Consider the following 10,316-nt stretch of genomic DNA (forward strand, 5'->3'; position numbering starts at 1 on the left):
ACGCCTTCTGACAGCGATTATGACCCTGACGAGCACCGGACCGCCATCAAACAGCAACGGAAAGACAATCTGGCTTCCCTGGTCAACCACACTCTCATTCCCAAGTCCTATTCTCGCTCTCAACAAGTCCGCCTAAGACAGCTAATGACACTTACGAACCTTTCCCCTGCAAAACGACAGAAGTTTTTTCATTCGTCACCTAATCAAGGCATGTGTATTCCCTGTGAAATTCCGGACACCACTGAACACATTATTCGGACGCGCCCTCGATTTCAAACTGAAAGACAGATACTCCTAGACACCCTTCCCGCTAACTTATGACCGAATTCCTTGAATAATCTCCTGCGTCCCTCCTACCCACCTAATTTAGCGAAGGCAGTGTGGGACACTCTCCTGCATTTCATATCCCAACCCACTATTTTTCCCTTGCTACTTCCCACCCATACCCGTCGTGAAATTTAACGCTACCCCTAAGGGGGTCTGATGCACTAGCAAGAGATCACCGGGTGTTTTTTAGATGCAAAGCATCTCTTGCTCTCGGCTCCATCGTCCGTCGTCCGTCGTCCGTCGTCCATACATCCGCCGGCCCAGGAAGACACCGGCAACACTGCCGCTCCAGGAGCACTTTAAAGGGAGCCTGCAACACTCTTCGTGCAGTGCAAGTAAACCTGCGCGACGTTTACATTAGACTTCCAGAAACACCCAAGCCAAATATTACACATGCACGTGAAGCGGTAAGCGCGGAAATCGCCGTGAAAGACGCGGAAAAACCAACCGCTCTTTCTTCAATTCTCCTCATTATGCACCCCTGGCATGTCCTCTGCGACGTCAATCGGGCCATGGCTGTCCTGGCTGTCCTATTGGCTGTCGCTGGTTAACTTCGCGGCTAAATTCCTGTAGTTCCTGTGAAGATCAGCCGTCGTCGGCGCTGTGTATGAACCTCTTCTATGTCTCAACCTGTCCGCATGCTTTTGGTGTTTCTTTTGTTTTGAGTGCGCGCGGAGTTTGAGTGACGAACTAAATATTCCACTTTCAACGAGCCCACTCGACAACAAACGTTTATTGCTCCATTTTTACGCCCTGCCAGGCTGAGCGCTTGCTTGCGACCAGACAGCCATGCCGGCTCTTTTGTGGCACCAGACTGGAAATAGACCCGTCCACGTTGCGGGGAAAAGGACGAAACTCCCCGGCCTGTGACATATCGAAGGCCGCCGAACAGAACGCCGCGTGCCGCCCCCCTTCCCGGGAGAGAGCACGCAGCTTTCGTCCAACACCACCTCGTCGCGTTGTCCGTGGTTGAGTTGAGAGGGAACATTTATGCGCGATTTTTCATCGCGTGTAGTTTCGGTGACAGTGAACGGATTTTCATAATTCTTGCGGGAGGAGATTGCTGGGACAATAGACTTTACCCCAAAATACATTCCGAGTAGTCGATGGTAAGTGTTGCAGGGCCCCTTTAAGGGGAAGCGTGCTTGTCTCGTGCCGGCCCAGGAAGACACCGGCAACACTGTCGCTCCAGCATCTCATGGTCGGGGCTATGTCCCTCCCTTGTTTTGGCGCCGTCCACACCCCCACTGCGCATGCTCGGCTCATCTCGGGCCGGCCCAGGGAGACACCGGTAACACTGTCTCTCCAGGAGCCATTAAAGGGTAAGACACCACCGGGCGTTCAGCAAGCCGAGCATGCGCAGTGGGGGTGTGCACGGCGCAACAACGACAAGGGAGGGACATAGCCCCGTCGCATCTAATAAAATTACACCATCTTCCCGTAAGGGAACCCTGAGTAGTATGCGAAACAGCCATGGGCTCAACGCAATTTCCCATTTCGTAGTTCCGGCAAGTGAAAAGTGTGGTAGTTACCATGGAAACCAAACTAAATATAACGGTGGCTACGTACCTCAACCTAACGGAAACGACGAACTGAAAACTAATGGGCACTTGAATCGACCCCATGGCTGCTTTGCATACTACTCAGGGTTCCCCTACGGGAAGATGGTGTAATTTTTTCTACATTTCAATAAACGTTAAAAAAAACCCCGCAAGCAAGAGTTGCCGCTGTGCCCCATTAAGCCGGAAAACAATTCGTGACCTCACTTGGTATCTGACATTCCGCAAGGGCAGCTGGATTCGCTTCACCTTTTCGATTCATTTTTGATTCCCAATACCCTGGCAGTCGCAGATCACCTTTAATCTGTCATGTAGGAGCATCTGATGCATTAAGTAACGACGTCGTTGTCCTGTATTATTTATTCCCTCATGCCTCCTTATTGCACAGTGTTAAGGTAAAAGGGCTTCGCCCGGTGTTCTTCCCTAAGTCTTCGCTTCAGTAGCGCTTCTCCCACCAGAAAGATGACCTCGAAAAGTGTCATTGGGGAAAACAACAGGTATCAGCTTAAACTGAATTATTATTTTAAAATATTTATAGCAACAATTCAGAAGTTATTTCATTAATGAATTTAGCGCATTTAATTAATTTGGGTGGACAAATGAGGTAAATAATAAAATTAGTGTTAATTAAAGCTATATGGTGTAGCAGAGCGCAAAAGATAAGATTACACCCAGAACCCGTACCAACTTTCCCAACTAGCGACTTCACTGTAATTACAGCTAGTGTTGCAAACATTGTAAAGGAAGTAGAAAGGAGAAAAATACATTGATTTCACCCGGCACAATTGAACCGCAAATGGCAGAAAAATTGACTGCGGTGATAAGGGATCAATCTGATCTTGGACCTCACTTAAAGCTCAGCTCCGACTTCAGCCTCACTCAGCCTCAGAGTTTCCGGCTGATGTTGAGGTCAAAACCAATGACTTAACACACTATGCAAGACCCAGTTTCTGTCTCCACCACAACTTTAACATTTATGTCTGGGATAATATCCATTCGAGCTTGAGGTCGGCTTTCTGAGGTCTCCCACTTATGGAAGAAAGGTTGTAAGCGGAGGATTTTGGTGCTGCTATACCATTGGCTGTATGTAGAGGGTGCGACATCGAAATGAGTGCGACATCCAAGGGAAGTGAAACATTGTAGGCTTGTTGTGCTATCCATGCCGGCAAACGTGTTGTTGTTTGATAAAGAAGACCCGCCTGCTACGCCCTATTACAAAACACAAGTTAAAGGCTTCAGCCGTTCTGAGACTACAGTCCTTCCATGCATACAAGCCCGAGCGACGGCATCGCTGTCTCGTACGCTTACCCAACGGCTAACAGCTAACTCGTAACATCCCCGTAAACCATGGAGTGAAACGGTGTCCATTCAGGTTTCGCTACTCATGAACTGTCATCCTTTCCACATTCTGGCCCCCACCCTGTACTCCTCGCAATGCCACTTCTGCGACGCTCGGGGAACCCTCTACCACATCATGTGGGGCTGTGATAAGAACCCCAACCTGCTTCCCCTGCCCTTCCCCTCCCCTGAGCACTGGGAGAATGCACTGCCCAGCTCGGACCCTGACCACCAGCTTTGGCTGGTACAGAGAGCCCAAGAAGCCGGGCGGACTCAAGGGGCCCTGGAATGACGACTCTCCCCCTGCTCCATGGAGACGTTTATTCCTCCGCCTCTCCGGCATGCAAAGACCACCGCTCCACTTTGTATCAATGATCTTTTAAACATGAACCCAAGCGTTATTCCAATTCAGCAATATGTGAGAATCGCTGTTAACCAGATCGTGGATATGCCTAATTATTGATACAGTCAACCAATATATTCGCAGAATTGTTGTGTGGCGGCAGCGGCCTTACAACGAGAAACAACCCGCGTGATCCGTGAATGAATTAATGAATTTATTTAGAAGGAAGAGGTCGAACGCCTCGTGTGGGGGAAAGGGAGGAAGAGGGGAAATAAACCAGCGGGGGGATGGGGTTCAATCACAACGCGTGTCCGCCCCGCACACGGACCACTTGATTTAGGTCATTTTCACTAGACCTGTCCGTGCAGAAAATGTCCACAGGTTCAGTGAAGTTTCTTTCACGTCGCTCGACGGCGTTATCCATTCTTGAAGGGACGTGACGTGAGGAGGTAGACACCTACGCCGTTCCTCGGAGAGTCCGGCACAGTCCCAGAGAAGGTGGTGTATTGTGGGTCGGTCGGCACTGCACAGGGGTCAGGGAAGGGTAGGAGGGGGACCAGGTGTGGAGCCATCTGGTCTCTTTCTGCCGAAAGACCGGTACCAGGTCCATCGGTCGCGGACGTCAGGAGTGACCGCTGTGCCGGAGCGTGCCTTGTGTAGAAGGACCTGGAGACCTCGCGGGATGTCCTCGGGCAGTGGGTCTGGCCTTGGAGTCGTTTCCTTGAGGTGACGGCATCGCCGCATTTTTCGGATCCGGCGTTCAACGACGGGGTTGTTGAGGGCAGGTTCGGGAAGCGGGGCGGGCGTCGCATGAGAGTTCTGGGAGGTACGAAGTGACACAGATGCAATGCGATGGGTCGTCTCGTTCCCTGGGTTGGACTGGTGGCCGGGGGTCCATTCTATAAGAATTGTGGTGTCATTTATTTCGGTGATGTTGTCGATGGTTCGTCTAATTGCACTGGAGATGTAGTCATGAGGATCTGGAGAGTGCATTGTGCTCATTGCCTCTGCATTGTCAGTATATATGACGACTTTAAAGGGACACTGAAGTGATTTGTAAACAATGCGGGATTACGAGCGCAAATTGTAGTCCGGAGTCCCTGGGCCCTGTTTCGACCACTCTGTGCGCGTTAACGCGAATTTATTTAGTAGAAAAATCAATTCGAAAATGCTGTCCTCCTCTCTGCACTCTCGCCCATTTTCTGTGGCGTTTTCGTGTGACGTCAGCAGGAGAGGAGCTGGCAATTGGCTGCGCTACTGCACGGCTCGCCGACCTTCCGCGACCGAGTCAGTCGGCCCACCGTTTACTCCGCCGGCCGCCGACGGGTCGTCGCAATTCGCTCGATCAGTTGAAACTAAGCCACAACACGTTTGGGAATGGAAGAATGCGCCTTTCTTTACTTCGTTAGTTTGTACACTGTATCTAGCTCCAAGTCAAGGTCGCTTCACACAAGCGCTGCACAAGCGCACATGCGACGCTTCGCTGACTGGTACGCCAGTAGGAAAATATAAGGCCTCTTGAAGGGGGAGAAGAGTGAGCGAAGTCAATATAGGTACTAAGGAAATAAAATCAACTGATATTTTTACCGTACAGCGTAAAACTAGGGTGCGGGAAGCACTTTTTTGCGCTGGGCGAACAAGCACAGCGGTCAGCAGCACGGCTACGCATCTGCGAACGCTTTTCCGTCTACGAAATGCAATTGCTAGACGTGAGCTATTGTGGAAACTCGGGGGACGCTTACTGCACGAGCGCAATACAACAAATAGTCACCTAAGCTGCTTGAAATATTAAAACTAAATAAAAGTGTAAACTGGTTATACATTATAAACCTTATATTTCCACATTATATTATATTATATTTGTTATATATTATATATATTATATTATATTATATTTCCACATTATATTATATTATAAGTGTAAACATTATATTTCCTAGTGGTCTGGGGCGCTCGGTATGTCATCGCAAGTGTTTTGCCAGTCACAAGTTCGAATCCCCGCGGGTACATGCTTTTTTTTTTATGAGTTAACTTTTTCGTTTTTCGCCGATGTTTTCTATACTGAGTTCACCTTTTTTTGGGCCGCAACGTTCATTGCTCCACGAACTAGTCCACAGAACTCGCGCAGGCTGGCACTGGCGCGCTAGCGAGTTCTCGTTGGCGTGCTGTTGCCATAAGCCCCGACTGCTTGCGGGCAATGGGCACAGGCCAGAATCAACAGACCCTTTGCCTGGTGCGAGTACGCTTTTTACGATACAGGCATGAGCGAGGCAAGCTCCAAATATGGGGGAAAAGCGCATGCATTTGAGCGTCTGCGGGGACGCGGAGGGAGTTCATGCACTGCTTATGCCTCAGATAGTGAATGGACGGCTTGGAATGCTACGATTCCAAGCCGTCCTGGGAGGCTTATCTTATGCATTTTACAGCCGACAACATGGCAAAAGCGCGGTATTACGATAACTGGGATATTGAGAATGCCTATCCAACGACGCCATCGAATGTCAAACATGTAGTTTTACAGAACCGAAACCGAAACCGAAACTTGTTTGATTGCTAACCTTGGGCATCGTCCAATCACGGTGCCCCCTCCTCCCAACGTCACAGCTTAGTTTGTGCGGCCGCCGCAAACCGCGCAGGGTAGTTTTTCTTCTTTCGCGCTTTGTAAAATAATTACCGATTTTTCAACCGGATAAACGATGAAAAGTGTGCTAATTTGAGCCGGTCTACACAGTGCAAGCAAAAACGGGAGCTTGATTAATTCACTTCAGTGTCCCTTTAAAGGGATTGTGTTTTGTCTTGATGGACGGGAGATCCCTCTTAAGCAGGGCGGTGGCCAGTAGAATGGCTTTAAGTTCTGCTGTAAGTGGATCAATTTCTGATTTCGTAGAGAACGTTATGTGCTGTGTCAAGCTCGGATCGTTGACGTGGTGTATCCGTGAAAAATGGAAAGCGTTACTTTGCTTCTTGCTTACGACCGTTCACCCAGCGAAATGTGCGCAGTTCGCTTGTACTTTCATTGTTTGAATGCAGGTTTAGATAGCGTGGGATAGGTGTGCCCCTGTCTCGAGCATGCGGTCCGAGCGGAAGGCTATCGTCACGAGATAATGTCACGCTGATGCTGTTGCGCATGTTTTCAGGGTACTATGATGGGAAGATTTCGAACAGCAAAAAAAAAAAAAAAAGTTATGCTCAACAGAAAACTTGTACGGGGCGAAGGCTGCTGCGAACACAATGCCTTGTTATTCAAAGCCGCATCCGGTGTGCGCTGATGATTTGATAAACGACTGGATTTCAGCCAGCGCCAGGACGAAGTCACACTCCATTCAAAACATAATTTTGACCTCCAGCCTATTCCTGGTAACGAATTAAGGACGGAAAGTTGAGCTAGTTGGTTAAACGATAATGGGTACATTTTACTAGCGCAAAAGACGGACCGGACCACACGAGTAAGAAAAACACAGGACGAAAATGTACCCATTACCTATTCGTGGGATAACTTGGATTTGGAGTGGATTAGTTATCCTTAATAGGCACTATTGTCAAGATGAGTAAGGTCAAAATAGAAGTGCTTGCGAGTATGCATGCATCTTTCTTAGGGATGGCCGCCATCAAGGCTGAGAGAAATAAAATTTTCTCTTACTTTCACCTAAATTATGTTTCACTTCTATGTTGTGTGCTAAAAAGCTTCGGTGTTCATCCACTTGCGCAGGGCCAGAATGGCGAGGTACGTTTTAGGGGCTTAATTTACCCTATTCTCCCAAAAGCTGTGTTTCACGCACGCATGTGGCATTTTGGGGCCATGCACTGCTTGTTGTTCACCCCATGAAGCTCATAAGGCTCTTGCCTCAAAACCATCCAGGAGAAAGAAGTAGGCAGTTCTGTTCCAAACTAGTAGATAGAAATCAGGTCTATAATAAGTATCAGCTGGGCGCTGGGCGGCATTAACATGCCCTCTGAAGTAGTAAACAGTGGGCTACTACTGTCGCTAAAGAGAAAGTTATACAATCATTGCGCACTCCCTGTGAGGGCAAACGGGTAATGGGGTGCATATTTAGCGGCTTACTAGACACTTCGAAAGAAAACTTGTTTCAGCCCAACCAGCCATGGAATGAAAATGATAACAGAAATACTTAGGGACAGCAAGCGAACGTCTTGGATTAAGTAGCAAACTGGGGCGGCAGATATCCTAGCTCAAATTAAGAAGCCCGAATCGTAACGCGGAGAACTGAGAATGGTGGACGCGTGAGAGCAGCAGAATGACATGCCAAGGACGTCGCCGACAGCCACTTCTTGCTGTATTATGTTGACATATCCAAAGAGCCTGCTCACTCAACGAGCCATTACATGCATCATTAGAGGTGATGGCTCGTTAGATGTTCAGGCCAGCTCCATCGTCACGGTCGATCACGCTAGCACGCCATCGACTGAGTAAGCGAGCGGCGTGTTGGTTCCTGAATTTTTTTGGTTGCTTCACAGGGGCTTATTCATCACATGAATCCACGAAAGGGCATACTCAGGAAAAACAGCAAAGAAAGCTTTGATTGCAATGATGCTGTTTCATGAACTAGTCTGGGAATGCGACACGCTTGCGTAGACCCCAGCTGAAAATTGTTACAGCCCGCATAAAAATCTAGTCCATAATTTTTACCAGTTCATTCGCGGCAAATGGCCCCAAATTTGTTTCTGTTTCTAGGTTGCGAAAAAGAGTGAAACCGTTCTGTAGCCATTCTAACACCAGAATGGTAATACCTCAACCCAGTAAGTTTGACGTGTATAATGTATGCGAATACATTAAAGGGTGGAAATGAAGATACTGAAGGCTGAGATAGCATAAAACCACAATGCAAACCACTGTGGTTTGCTATGTGGTTTGTAGTTATTGGGATTGTAGTTCCTATTGCTGTTAGCAGTGTCGATTTAGGCTGAGCTGAGTTAAACCTAGAATTGTAATGTAATTATCTAGGCAACAGGGGATTTCGTCTGCGGGCGAGGCTGCGCTGCGATGGGATGTCGTGGTGGGTGTGATGGCACACTGGATATGCTAGCAGGATGGATGTATTAAAACGTTTTTGAACGAAGTAGCTCGATGTACGTGTAGGCGCAGTAGATATTGTGGCACGTTGGACGTACTGGCTTACAATTGGTGTATTTTCTCAATAGATATGCTGCCAGAATGTATTTGCTAGCACAATGGACGTAATGGCTCGAAAATGGTCGTTTTGGCTCGGTGGATGCAATGGCATGATGGGCGTGTTGGCCTCAAGCCGCTGTCGCCGCCCGGCAGTTCCCTCTAGCCAGGTGGTTGGCTGCGGAGCTGCGGCGGGATACAGTGATGGCTGTTGCCAGCTGTTGCCGGCTTTGTTGCCGGCTTTGTTGCCGGCTAGTTTCTGCGTACGTGTGGTTGCTCCGTGAAGACGGTTCATCCGGCGACGTGTTGCGACGTCACATATCCGCCCGCTCCGCGCGGCCTACTCTCCCTTCGTGCGGATCTTCAGCGAACAAGAAAACTGGACAAGAAGTAAAATAAAGAAGCGGCGAAGAGTCAAACCTTATCCTTCCCCAAAGGCGCCACAGACAGGCACTCCCACGAAGGGCGCGCCTTTGATAGCTGATAGCCTCGAAAATTTCCTGAGTACAGGCACTATGATAGCTTTTCACGACGGGGCCCTTTTCGAATAGGAGCAGGCAACCATACGTAGGACACTGTAAACCTAGGTTATTGCCACTTCCTGGGATGGGAGCGTAGACATGTTTACACTGACGTCCGCCTGGCTGTTATGAGACGGAGAGCGATGAAGGGGCCCTCGCGTGTTCCGCGTTATGTTTTTTTGCTACACATGAGTTCATCCTCATTTCCAATCATCCAAACTACCGGAATTCGTTGAGTGCAGAAAGGAATTATCAGAAACTCCCAAGTGCGAACCGTCGAAGAACTGCTCAAGCCGGGCTGTTACATGTCGAGCTACTTTGAAATCGACTTCACTCCTACACACACATGCATTGCTAAGAAGACATATCTATGTGCCGTGCAAGCAATGTTATACCAATGTAAAAAAAATGGCCGTGTGGCTGCTCCTTTCGTTGCAAATGTTGGTGAAAGACAATAGTCGACTGGCGCCCCTGGCAAATAAATGCCTCCATTCTCTTTCTCGCTCACCTCTCATGCTGTTCCTCTCCCGTCTCGTCTTGCCAAGATAAAACACGCTAGAGGTTTGCAAAGTCAATTCAAATTTACCGCGTTTCGCGGCTTGAAGTCGGGTGCCTCGACGGCAGCGCTGCCGTTTATAAAACCCCGCCTATACTCCATGAGCTTTTCAAGCGGAACATAGAGCCTATCTAGTGGAACCTTTCGTTGGTGTTGCCTTTTGATTTTTTATATGCCGCCATGTGGCGCCGGCAACAGCAGGCAACAGTTTTCTGCACTTGATGTAGTATTTTATTTCCCATTGCAAAAACCAAGAATACGTGAATTTTTAAATAAGGGAACACTACAAATATCACTCACGTATTGATTTTCTGCCTTATATTTGCGTATGTCTTGATCTTGTTCAACAATGTTGAGAAGTATGAACATTAACACCGGACTTAGACGTATCGATTTGGCTGTGGGTATATAAGACTACAGCGCAGTTTCGTTTTCACTTTCACCGGGTGGCTGATTCGAGTCACAGACACACACACAGACAGACAGAAAGGTATACAGACAGACCAAACTTTCTGCGTTTTAGTAGACCAAGAAAGACTATCGT

This window comes from Haemaphysalis longicornis, unplaced genomic scaffold (genome assembly GCF_048455015.1).
Source record: "Haemaphysalis longicornis isolate Haplotype H1 unplaced genomic scaffold, Haemaphysalis longicornis Haplotype H1 scaffold_1, whole genome shotgun sequence".
NCBI lineage: Eukaryota > Metazoa > Arthropoda > Arachnida > Ixodida > Ixodidae > Haemaphysalis > Haemaphysalis longicornis.